The sequence below is a fragment of the Limanda limanda genome, chromosome 7 (assembly GCF_963576545.1).
Source record: "Limanda limanda chromosome 7, fLimLim1.1, whole genome shotgun sequence".
NCBI classification, from domain to species: Eukaryota; Metazoa; Chordata; class Actinopteri; order Pleuronectiformes; family Pleuronectidae; genus Limanda; species Limanda limanda.
The window spans coordinates 20,004,409-20,016,537 of record NC_083642.1 but is presented as its reverse complement, the minus strand read 5'-3'; the positions used below and the strand labels follow the sequence as shown (position 1 = coordinate 20,016,537).

At 41.0% G+C, this 12,129-nt stretch overlaps 4 non-coding genes across 4 annotated transcripts; all 4 read left to right on the top strand.

Moving 5' to 3' along the window:
• The first annotated feature begins 3,242 nt into the window (after window positions 1-3,242).
• Window positions 3,243-3,353, top strand: trnal-caa (transfer RNA leucine (anticodon CAA)). The gene is made up of 2 exons: window positions 3,243-3,280; window positions 3,308-3,353. It is a non-coding gene; the product is annotated as a tRNA-Leu (tRNA).
• Window positions 3,354-3,686: 333 nt separating this feature from the next.
• trnal-caa (transfer RNA leucine (anticodon CAA)) lies at window positions 3,687-3,797 on the top strand. Its single transcript has 2 exons — window positions 3,687-3,724; window positions 3,752-3,797. It is a non-coding gene; the product is annotated as a tRNA-Leu (tRNA).
• Window positions 3,798-4,151: 354 nt separating this feature from the next.
• trnal-caa (transfer RNA leucine (anticodon CAA)) lies at window positions 4,152-4,262 on the top strand. Its single transcript has 2 exons — window positions 4,152-4,189; window positions 4,217-4,262. It is a non-coding gene; the product is annotated as a tRNA-Leu (tRNA).
• Window positions 4,263-4,585: 323 nt separating this feature from the next.
• trnal-caa (transfer RNA leucine (anticodon CAA)) lies at window positions 4,586-4,696 on the top strand. Its single transcript has 2 exons — window positions 4,586-4,623; window positions 4,651-4,696. It is a non-coding gene; the product is annotated as a tRNA-Leu (tRNA).
• The last annotated feature ends 7,433 nt before the right edge of the window (window positions 4,697-12,129 follow it).

The window sequence follows — 12,129 nt, the reverse complement described above, 5'->3', positions numbered from 1 at the left end:
CTGCTTTCTCAAAAACCTCATGAAAGCTCTCCTTATTTCTTTTGGCCTGTACAGTAGATTTCACACACTGTATGGCACTTCTCATACCTGCAACAGTTTCAGTCCTTTTTTGAAGGGATGTGTTCAGACACTCCAGCTCCTCTATCACTTCTAATGCCAGACAAAGACCAAGTACCGTTTTCCCTTTCTCAAACCTCTCACGCAGACCATTTGCTCTCATGCCTGTGTTTGACCCACTTGATTCCATCTCCTCCAAGCTAGACAAAACACGTTCATACTGAGACAGCACCGCTCTGATAGCTTTGCCCCGCACTGTCCACCTGGTTGGACAAAGTGGTCTGAGTGATTTTAATGGTACCTCTGAACTTATGGCTTTGGAAAATATGTTCTTGAATTTTCCTGATTGCTTGTTTAATGTGCCAAGTTCATGCACCCACTGTAAGGAATCATTGATCAAGGGACTGGCTCTGCATGCAGACTGCGTAATCAGGTTAAGACAGTGTGCCCCACAATGCACATACAATGCTAACGGTTGCTGTCTCTTCAGTTCTGCTTGTGCTCCAGAATATTTGCCTGACATATTAGCAGCACCATCATATGTCTGGCCTCTTAACCCAGAAATGGGACTATTGAGCCTCAAGAGGACATCCTCAGCCATTCTTGCAATCTCCACTCCAGTAGTACCAGGGACCTCATACAAACCAATGAAAACCTCCCGTGGTACCAGGTCATGGTCCACATATCTAAAACAAATAGCCTCTTGTTCTGTTCCTGTGACATCTTGTGTGCCATCAATGATGAGTGAATACTGCAAAACTGGTAGCATCTGGATGGATTGTGCAATACTCCTGACAATACAGTTTCCTAGCATCTGCAAAACCTCGTTTTGCACTTGAGGAGAGGTATAGTCATGACAGCGAGCTGACCAAGTACTGAGACGTACATCATCCCTGGCTTTAAATTTCAGAAGTTGAAATAGATTGCCATCTTTTGTCTCATGGCCTCGCAGTGCTATTACCTGCCTGGCAAGGTACTGTATTGATCCTACAATATTTTTTAGGCAGTACCTAGCATCCTCTTGTTGCTGTGTCCATGCACTTGAGAGCTGCGAATCTATTGGGCTTCCCTCTTGAGCACTAACTGTCATGGCATGATGGTGGGATTTGGTATTTTGATGCCGCTGAAAACTGGCAAGTGCATTCTTCCAATTATTAAATCCCTTTGACGAAAAGGCAGGGTCTACCTTTTAATATAGTGTGCTTTTCTTTATAGTGTATGTTTTCACACAGTGAAAACAGAGAACCCCTTTGATGGAGGGGCTATAGTGCAGCCATGGATATTGCTTGAACCAACTCTCTTGAAAATGGAGGAGCTTGTGTGGCAGCTGTTGAACTGGAATGTAATTTGGGTGAGGTTGGTTTGGTTTGTCCAGAATATCTTCTTGAATGCTGACAATCTCCCTGACCCTATCCTTGGCACTCTCCCTGCTGCTCTCTCCATTTGGATCAGTTTCCTAAGAAATCACAGTATACATTTGACCACGCTGTAGCAACTACTGCAAACACACTATTAATATAGGCCTATTGTTATTCAGGTCATAATCAGACTAATATTTGACACAATGCTGAATCTCATGACTAACATATTAATCATTATTGAACCTCACCTGTGAATTTCCAGCCTCTCTTCCATCTCCTCCAGCCTCTCCTTCTCTAGCCTCTCCTTCATCTTCTACAGCATCTCCTCCTCTGTCTCCTTCTCTATCCTCTCCTCCAGTCTCTCCTTCTCTATCCTCTCCTCCAGTCTCTCCTTCTCTATCCTCTCCTCCAGTCTCTCCTTCTCTATCCTCTCCTCCTCTATCTCCTCCAGTCTCTCCTCCTCCAGTCTCTCCTCCTCTATCTCCTCCAGTCTCTCCACTGTCTGTCACCTGACAGAAGTATGTTGATGCATGACATATGAACAGATATATTAGGGTACATACATGGATAGACAAAATGTTCACACAATTATTATGTTTTATTCCCCCAAAATATATATGTATAAAATCACATGAGCATCTGCAATGTGCTTGTTGTTACTGTAAATGAGAGGGAAACCTTGAAGGAAAATAAAGGTTATTAAATTTAATTAATGTTTATTTATCCCCAAAATTTTTTTTTAAACCATTGCTCCCTTTCCACACAAATAAAACATGAAAATAATGGTAGGCCTATACCTTAAAATGCGGATCTCTTTGGCATTATAGCCTATGCTGACTAATAATCAATATCAGTATTGTTATGGCTCTAAAATATATAACCTTTTAATTAACTTACACGTTGACTTCTAAAGAAGTCTCTTATGTCCAGTTTTCGTTTCTTCGACATCCTACACACACACACACACACGCACACATGCACGCAAAGCGCGCGCACGCACAAGCATAAAACACACACAAATATAAGTGTTACTGCAAATGACATCACTGATATTAAAATCCGTCTCGCTGACGTGACCGAAGGCAGAACTTACACTCGCAGATGCAGATATTAGCTATGCACTGAGGCGTCCTGTTGCTCCTCCTGTCTGGGACTAGCAAGTTGCCGGTAGCTTTTTTTTTTTTTAACAAGCATATGGAGTGACAGCGGGGACGGCCAATCAGGTTGAATATAGGTTTGCGGGAAACCGCTACAGCCAATCAAAGCGCGATAGTTGTTTAGAGGCGGGACTTCTAGCAGAGACTGATTTTTAACCCTTTGTGTACTATAATTATTGCCTAAACAATACGGACAGCGGGTGTATTATTGGTAGGGACTACACAGTAGAGGCTGGATTTTGGTAGGGTCGGGACCCTACCGTCCCTATATAATCCTACGCCCTTGCGTGGGTTAAAATCCCACTTCTGACATGTGTTTTACCTCCAGGTGTCTTTGTGAAGTGGGTTTACATTTCAACACACGTTAAATGAAAGAAAAACATAATTAAACATGCACATTGTGTCCTAATATTAAATGGTGAAGACTGTGTGAGTAACAGAAGAAGCTTAGCATCTTATGTGTGAGGTTTGGGGTCAACAGGGGCAAGTTTCATGTTTGTAAACCAACTAAGTCGCTAATTTTTAGGAAGATCTGTTCTTTCATGAAAATTCATGAAATGCGGTGAATGTGAAATCTTGATAAACTATGTATGACCCAAGTCATGTATGAAATATGATCTCTCGCTGTGTTAATATGTTTTCAGTATAGGAAATTGGGCAAAAACTAGTCAGGATGGCCGAGTGGTCTAAGGCGCCAGACTCAAGGACTGACTCCTTCCTTGTCAAAGGGAATTCTGGTCTCTGAATGGAGGCGTGGGTTCAAATCCCACTTCTGACATGTGTTTTACCTCCAGGTGTCTTTGTGAAGTGGGTTTACATTTCAACACACGTTAAATGAAAGAAAAACATAATTAAACATGCACATTGTGTCCTAATATTAAATGGTGAAGACTGTATGACTAACAGAAGAAGCTTAGCATCTTATGTGTGAGGTTTGGGGTCAACAGGGACCAGTTTCATGTTTGTAAACCAACTTAGTCGCTTAATTTTCAGGAAGATCCGTTCCTTCAGGAAAATTCATTAAATGTGTTGAATTTGAAATCCTATAATCTATGTATGAGACCAGTCGGGTATGAAATATCATTTCGTTTAGGAAAATAGAGATAAACTAGTCAGGATGGCCGAGTGGTCGAAGGCGCCAGACTCAAGGGCTAATTCCTTCCTCATCACAGGGATTTCTGGTCTCCGAATGGAGGCGTGGGTTCAAATCCCACTTCTGACATGTGTTTGACCTCCAAGTGTCTTTGTGAAGTAGGTTTACATTTCAACACTGGTTACATGAAAAAAATAAATAATTAAACATGCACATTTTTACTGAATATTAAATGGTAAAGACTGTGTGACTAACAGAAGAAGCTTAGTACCTTATGTGTGAGGTTTGGGGTCAACAGGTGCCAGTGTCATGTTTGTAAACCAACTTAGTCGCTTAATTGTCACGAAGATCTGTTCTTTCATGAAAATTCATTAATGTGGTGAATGTGAAATCGTGACAATCTATGTATGACCCAAGTCACGTATGAAATATGATCTCACGCTGTGTTAAGATCTGTACGGTACAGGAAATTGGGCAAAACTAGTCAGGATGGCCGAGTGGTCTAAGGCGCCAGACTCAAGAACTGAATCCTTCCTCGTCAAAGGGAATTCTGGTCTCTGTATGGAGGCGTGGGTTCAAATCCCACTTCTGACATGTGTTTTACCTCCAGGTGTCTTTGTGAGGTGAGTTTACATTTGAACACACGTTAAATGAAACAAATAAAATAAAACATGTACATTTTGACTGAATTTTCAATGCTGAAGACTATGTGACTAACAGAAGAAGCTTAGTATCCTATTTGGGAGGTTTGGGGTCAACAGGGGCCTGTTTCATGTTTGTTAACCAAATTAGTCGCTTTATTTTCAGGAAGATATGTTCTTTTATGTATTTTCCTTAAATGTGTTGAATTTGAAATCCCATAATCTATGAATGAGACAAGTCGGCTATGGTCATTTAGAAAAGTATGTATTAAAACCGTCAGGATGGCCGAGTGGTCTAAGGCGCCAGACTCAAGGACTGACTCCTCCATCGTCAAAGGGAATTCTGGTCTCCGAATGGAGGCGTGGGTTCAAATCCCACTTCTGACATGTGTTTAACTTCCAGGTGTTACACATTTAGTTTAGACCTACTGAGTTAAATCCTACAAACACATGCTGCAAACAACTAACTCAGTGTCACAGGTGAACTCAATGATTGTCAGACTGTGTCAGTGACGACAGAAAGTTGATATGTTCGAGTGTTCATGAAGACATTTTTAAATCAGGTCCGTGCCTTGATTTTGATGAGCATATGATCTCCCATGCAAATGTATTTAACGTGGCAAAGAGGAAATACAGTTCATATGTATTTAGAAGAGAGGACAGGTGCTCAGGACATAAGCTCAGAACTGAGTCAGTTGCATATGTGGCCTCTGTCAGTTATGTGTTAACAGTTTGTGTCACTTTTAGAGGCAACATGAAGCCGCTAAGTTGGTAAATCAAGTTACAAACTTAATTTTCTGATCTTCCATGCAGGTGTTGTAAACAGCTAAGATACACTTTCCAAGTGTTAATTGTGTCGTAACAACTCTTGATTCCCAAGTCTGTAGAAACTACAGCATCTACAACACACTGTAAACTCTTATAGTTTGTCTGTCCATTTCTAATTAGATACTATTCAAAAACACAGTAATCTACCTTAAGCTACATAATGGGCATGGTGGGCTAACTCTAGAGCGGATCCTAATGCAGCTAAACTATCCATCTGGTACTCCAAAGATAATTGTTACAGCAAACAGAATCACTGAAAATGGTATCTATTGATCAACATGTGTGAGGTGTGGGGTGATAATAAGTGGGATAATGAGATTAAGTTAATGATCACTTCATCTGGATTGCTTTATTCAATATTTAACATTGAATTTACGGTTTATCAAAGACAAATATAGAGAAATGTTCTGTTCTTAAGACCCCAAAAATATAGTAAAGCTAAGAAAACCAGACTAATAACAACTAACAACAATGCTAATAGCACATTAAAGCAGCTGACACATGATGTCTACCATCAGGCCCAATCGATACATCGCTCTACAGAAAATACATAGGCTGTGAGGTATGGAGGGACAAACACATCGTGGGGGATAGAGAAAGACAAAATACAGCTGAGCAAACCTTGGATAAAGACAAGAGAGCTTAACCAGGGGGGAAGCAGGTGTGTGAGGACAGGATGAGATGAGATTTTCCTCATGTTGGTGACGTCCACTCTGCTCTAAATGTCAAATGATGTCACCACCAAGATCTTATTTTATCACTCAACACTCCCCCAGGTTTCTGTGTATTGAGGTCCTTCTGGGGACAAATATACCGCCTTTTGTGCACAGCTACAACTTTAACCCCCACAGCGACAATACTGATGTTGTGTTACACACTAAAATACATTTGCTATTCACAAATTAAAACAAGCCAATTTCTTTCCTGAACCCTGGAAAATGTCCAGAAAATTGTGCCTGGACATTTTCCAGAGTTTGCCTTTCACGTCTGAAGACGGCAGCAGGACATTGTCAAGGTCTGTCATTCAGGCGAGGGGTTGACTTCTGAGTGGAGCATGCAGGAGGCCGGACATGACATATGAACTCTGCAGCGGAAATCAAGTGTTTTCGTTTACAGCACATCAACACCAGCATCAGCCCTTGTCACCAAAAGCTCTTGAATTGTGTTGTCTTTCTAAGTTGACATCTTTGTAAGTGTCTTCTATCTATATGGCTCCTGTTTTTCATCATAAAATATTTGTATTTGTGTTTATTAAACAGACAGTTTGTAGTCACCCCAGTGCTTGTTTTCCTACTCTTAGCACATTTACACAAATTTAAGCTTTCAGAACTTAATGTACTCAACACTTGATGTGTCAGGAAAACATTAAAAATGTTATGTTGAAGAAATCAACAACAGGCACTTGTGGAATAGAGATAACTGGGAAATTAGCATGAGCAGTGAGGGCAAACATGAACAGATAAAAGAAAAAGCCCAGAGACAAACATAATCCGAGGAAGAATTTAAACAGTGTCCATGGAGATTGTAGTGCCGAAAAATCCCAAATAACCAACAATAAAGTCTTTAAGCAAACATTTAAACCATCTTTGATAACATTTTATGTAATATGTACTTTCACTTTTCAGTTTGGTCCATGTCCCATCCACTAACATGGAGGAGGCGGGGCTTATGACCTATACTGCAGCCAGCCATGATTTGGCTACACTTTGGGGAGCTGTCGTCAATTTTTTTATACAGTCTATGATTGAGACACTAAATGTCGACAATCGTGCATCTACTAGCATAGCAGATGTCTCTGTGAGGCTATACTAAGCTCTGAGCTTAATGCTAACATCAGAGTTTTAATATACTCACAAATATCACAGCAAACAGTATCTGAATTGTGCGTGTTAGCATGCTGACATTTGTCTTTAAAACAGAGAACAGCTGAGGCTCATTGGAATGTCATTAGTTTTGCAGGCATCTGGTCATAAAACAGAGTATTGGTCAAATTAAAATATGTAGCAGCTGATGGTTCTAGATGAAAATGAATGGATCACCATAAATCATTTGGGACAGACCGATCTCAAAAGTAAGACGACATCATCCGTCGTGTCAGCAAATCCCCTCAAATAAAGATGCCTATGTTTACATTGACGTGATAAAGCCCTCTAGTGGCCATACAAAAGTTAATTTCCCACTTCCCACCATCAGTGAGCTTTAAATTTTTTTTAATCTTCACTATCGTGCAACCTTAAACATGTCGTAGGAGAAACTTTAACCTAAGCCATTAACCATTTTTGTGCTTGGACCTTAACATATGCATTGCCAAGTGATCAAACCAAATTTTTTAATAAGGATTTGTAACAGATTTGGAGACCACATACAAATAATGTCATCTTGCAGTCAGTGGAAAACAATAGCATAGCTGTAGAGGGCAGAGTGATTTGGAGGACATCTTTACAAAATGTAGTACAAAGGTCACAGTACCAAACATCCCAGCAATTAATCTAACTGTTATATAAATAGTTCAGTCATAGCAATAAAACTATATTATTTTTCTTATTTTCTCCAGATTCCTCTGTTTGATGCTGTCGCTGACTAAAGTATATTCGTTAGCCCAGGCGTTAGCAGCTGTTGCAAAAAGGGCCATTACGTGCAGACGTCTGCCTTCTACTTTGAATATGGATGTGAAAAGGAAGCATCAGGCAGCAGTGAAGCATAACCAAGCTTTTACAGCTGTGATCAAACATGTAGCAGTCGATCTGGAAATGATGAGAATTTTAATTTCTCAGGAACTGCAGAGAAAAGTACCGGCATCTTATCAGAGCTTGAAAAAACATGTATAATATGTTCGGAATATAGATTTTATTTTCCTCAAGGAATCTCCCAAAGTTATTATGATGATAAAATATAAGCAATAGAAGTAAAGTCATCCAAGAACAGTTACTTTGCAAAGTTTTTTTAATGTCTATTCTTAATGCATCAATTATACTTGATTATACTTGTGGTATCGTACTGGAGGTTGTAAGCGAAGAATATATATATATTCTCTCGTTGTAAGGGACGAAGATATTGTATATATCCAGTGTTGGGGAGTAACGGAATACATGTAACGGCGTTACGTATTTAGAATACAAATTATGAGTAACTGTATTCCGTTACAGTTACAAATTAAATAGATGGTATTCAGAATACAGTTACATTGTTGAAATCAGTGGATTACATGACGGTACTTCTCGAGTTTATTCACTCTCTCGTAAATCCACCGGCGGCAAAGCCCCCAGGAAGCAGCTGGAGACCAGGGCTGCCGTAAGAGCGCCCGGGCCCCCGGCGGCGTGAAGGAGCCTCACCGCTACCCGCTCGGGACCGTTACAGGCCCGGGACCGAGGCTCTGAGAGAGTTCCGTCGCTACCAGAAATCTACGGAGCTGCTGATCCGCAAGCTGCCCTTCCAGCACCTGGTGAGAGAAGACCGACCTGCGCTTCCAGAGCTCCGCTGTCATGGCTCTGCAGGAGACCAGCGAGGCACGCCGGGTTCACACCGGACGCTGAAGCGCCGGGCAGCGCTAATAATATCACCCGTTGACCCAGTAGTATAAAAGCATTTAGTCAGTTGTTGCTCCAACATTAACTGCAACCGCGTCCCAATTTAATTTCATCCATCTTCAAGAACTTCTCCGCTGTTCTCTCCGTTCAATGTCGGGTGTCGAGGGTAAATTACGTATTCTCCGCCCCCCCCTCTCTTTTTATCTTTATGACTGCTTGTGTGTCTGTAGTGGATGGGCAGAGGGGGGCATTTAATAATGTGATCGGTAAAATTGGTAAAATTAAAACTCCAGGACAACAGAAGGGGAATACAAACTATGGGATGCATACTTTATCATTTATATCATATCAAATGTCATCAATATCGTTTAAAATCATTTTTCAGTTTGTTTCATGGAGCGATACGCTCGCGTCAAGCGCAAAAAAAAATAAACTCGACGCCGAAACGATCGTAGCACGGCGCGAGGCAGCCTTGGCGCAGGGGGGGGGGGGGGGGTCCTTCAGCCTCCGGTGGGGCTGGCACAGAGGTGGGAGTGGATGGGAGCCGGACATCCAGCTGGAGAGAGAGTTTAAACTGCTGCTTCTCCACTGACTATAACAACGCCGCAATCATACACTTAAAAAATGCAATACAAACCGGAAGTATTCCAAGTATTCAGAATACGTTACTCAGATTAGTTAATGTAATGGAATACGTTACAGATTACATTTTTGGGCATGTATTCTGTATTCTGTAACGGAATACGTTTTGAAAGTATCCTTCCCAACACTGTATATATCTTGTGGTTGTATGGTATGTAACAATGCTTATATACACCAGTATTATGTGTCACAGACTTGGATGTGCGTTTCAATTTGTTTATTTCATTTTATTGTTATAGTTACACAAAATCGTTGTACACAGCTTTTACCTGCACTCCACATGTAAAACTTGACTGGAGGATTGTTATTCTTTTGTCAGGTTTGTCCAGATAAAGACATTCATGATCTGACCTTTTCATCAAACGCATTACAATGCAGACATCATTAAACTCGACTGGTTACACTTGTAGTTACACATTTACATCCACTGTTACAAATGGCCATAAGTGGAGGACCATTAGTGATAATGCAAAGGAGAAAAGATAAAGAAAGATAGGGTCTTTTGATCTTTTCCCTATGCGTTTGATCCTCTTAAATAAGAACAGGCTGAATAAGGTATTTATGTTTCCTCTAACCTGGCCTCTGCTGCCTGACTGTGCTACGCTACATGATTATACTCAAAACATTAGTGAGGTAAGAGAAGGTAAGATTGAAGAAAGATTGAAATAGGCGAGAGGGGGGGGGGGGAACTGCAGAAAATGAATAGCGCAAGTCAGAATTGAAGAGAACAGAGGAGAATAGGCTGCAATAGAAAACATGAAATATGAATAGGCCCTTGATGATATTCCCACTCTATCTGCCTGTCAGTGGGGCTTCATTGGTATTCAGGGTAGGGCTCCCTTTTCTCGCAGCACATATCAGAAGGCAGTATTATGATCAATAAATATGTCATGGGAATCAAAGCTTTTTTCTTTGATAGTATTGGTCATTTGCCCAGAAACAGTTTGGAATGCGATGCAGCTTTGAAGGCAGTCTGCAGTGAGTCACTGGTTACATTTACAAGAGAGCAGAAAATCAGATTTTTAACCTCATGTGGGTCAGCCGAGCTGCTCATCCTCTTTCTGCTGTCTTCACAATGGAGACCGAGACGCCGGTGTCCCAGTCCCTGCTTAGACAGCCTTGAAAAGAACAGCTATGAAAAAAAAAAATTGGGATTGATTGTAAAAAAATGTCTTTAAACAGCTTGTACCCTTCAGCCCGGTGATTGATACCACTGCAGTAGTAACAAATAGCATGACATTTCTGCCTGTGTTAACCTGAGGGTTTAGGGCTGATTGAAAGGGGTGTTTATATAATTTCAGAGGAAAGACTGAGTGGGAAAATATTCACTGTGTCATTCTCAGCCGATCTCTACATATCTGCAAAATCGACCTGCTATTTAATCAAATGATGCAGTTTTACCAGGTTCTGGGTCCAAACACACGTGACCTTCATCCAACAGACACATGACACATTGGGTTAAAAACACACAGGATCAATGATCAGCTCTGAACAGCATGAAAATCACTGGAAGGGAGACTTCAAACAGCTCTGGCACATCAGTCATACATATTTACATACACATTTCATACTTCTGATTACTTCCCAGAAGTTAGTATTCATTTTGGGGTGAATACCAACCTACCAGCAAAGGGCCGGGTTGGAAAAGAGTCTTGTATAGGCCCCTAAAACCAGGTCAGCTAGCGGGTGCTCTTGATGCACTCGTGGATTATTTGAGGAAGATCTGACATCTGAAATGTGAGCATTAAAAGCCAATCGACAACTTTATTCACCAAATCTGTCATCATCAATTCAAATCAAGAAGTCAAGGAAAACGTGGACATTGGCAAAAGAAATATAAACATACATAACAAACATAAGCACATCATAAATGTAAATTCGAGCATCTACTGGGCATTGGGTAGTAGTGAAGCGAAGACTGATTTTAAGATATGGATTTAAATGTATCTCACTGTATGAAGGTTGCTACTCAGGCAACTCTTAGATGTATCGGTTGGAACAACAGTCCATAACCAAAATGAAACGGATCAAATTGTCAGATTTTACAATCTGGAATCAATTGAAACAAATGGCTTCCTCGCAGGTAGCTGCTACGGGACATAGTTGGCAGTAATGTAACAGCCTTCAGTTTGTCAATCCTGGAACACAGAGAGGATGGTTGTGGTGGGAAAAGCAAGCATGTTGAGAAACTGAATTAAGTGAAGTGTTCCGTCCGTCTGTGTATCGATCTCCTTCGCTCTGTTTGAATAGTCCACTATCCCAGTGCAGCATCTACACACAAACAAACAGCACTGCACATGTTTCAGTGATTGCGCTCTCTCTCTTTTTCCCCCAATCAGATTAAAAATAATTTTCAAAAAGGGAAAATAAATCTATTTAAGAGAATATGAAATAAAGACAAATGATGTACTGCTTGTTTGTGATTTATAGTTAATGGGAAGAAAGATGCAAAATGAAGAGAAATCATCTTTAATCTTTTAGTCCATTATTCATCTAATCCACACATCCTGGTCCGGGTCCTGGTGGCAGCCGGCCAACAAGAGAGTGGTCCAGACATTCCTCTCCCCAGCTACACCACCTACTGCTTGTCCTTCAGGATCCTGAGAGATTCCCAGGCCAGAGTGGATACATAATCCCTGCAGGATACTCCTGGTCAATCCCAGGGTCTCCTCTCAGAATACCTCTACAGAGACATCCTGATTTGATGCCCAGTCTTCAATACATCACCTACGTCTTTTCAGTTCTGCTCTGAGACCCCTACCCCATCTTAGGGAAACCCTAACCAGTAAATGAAAGATGCTCATTTGAGCAATATGGAGTCAC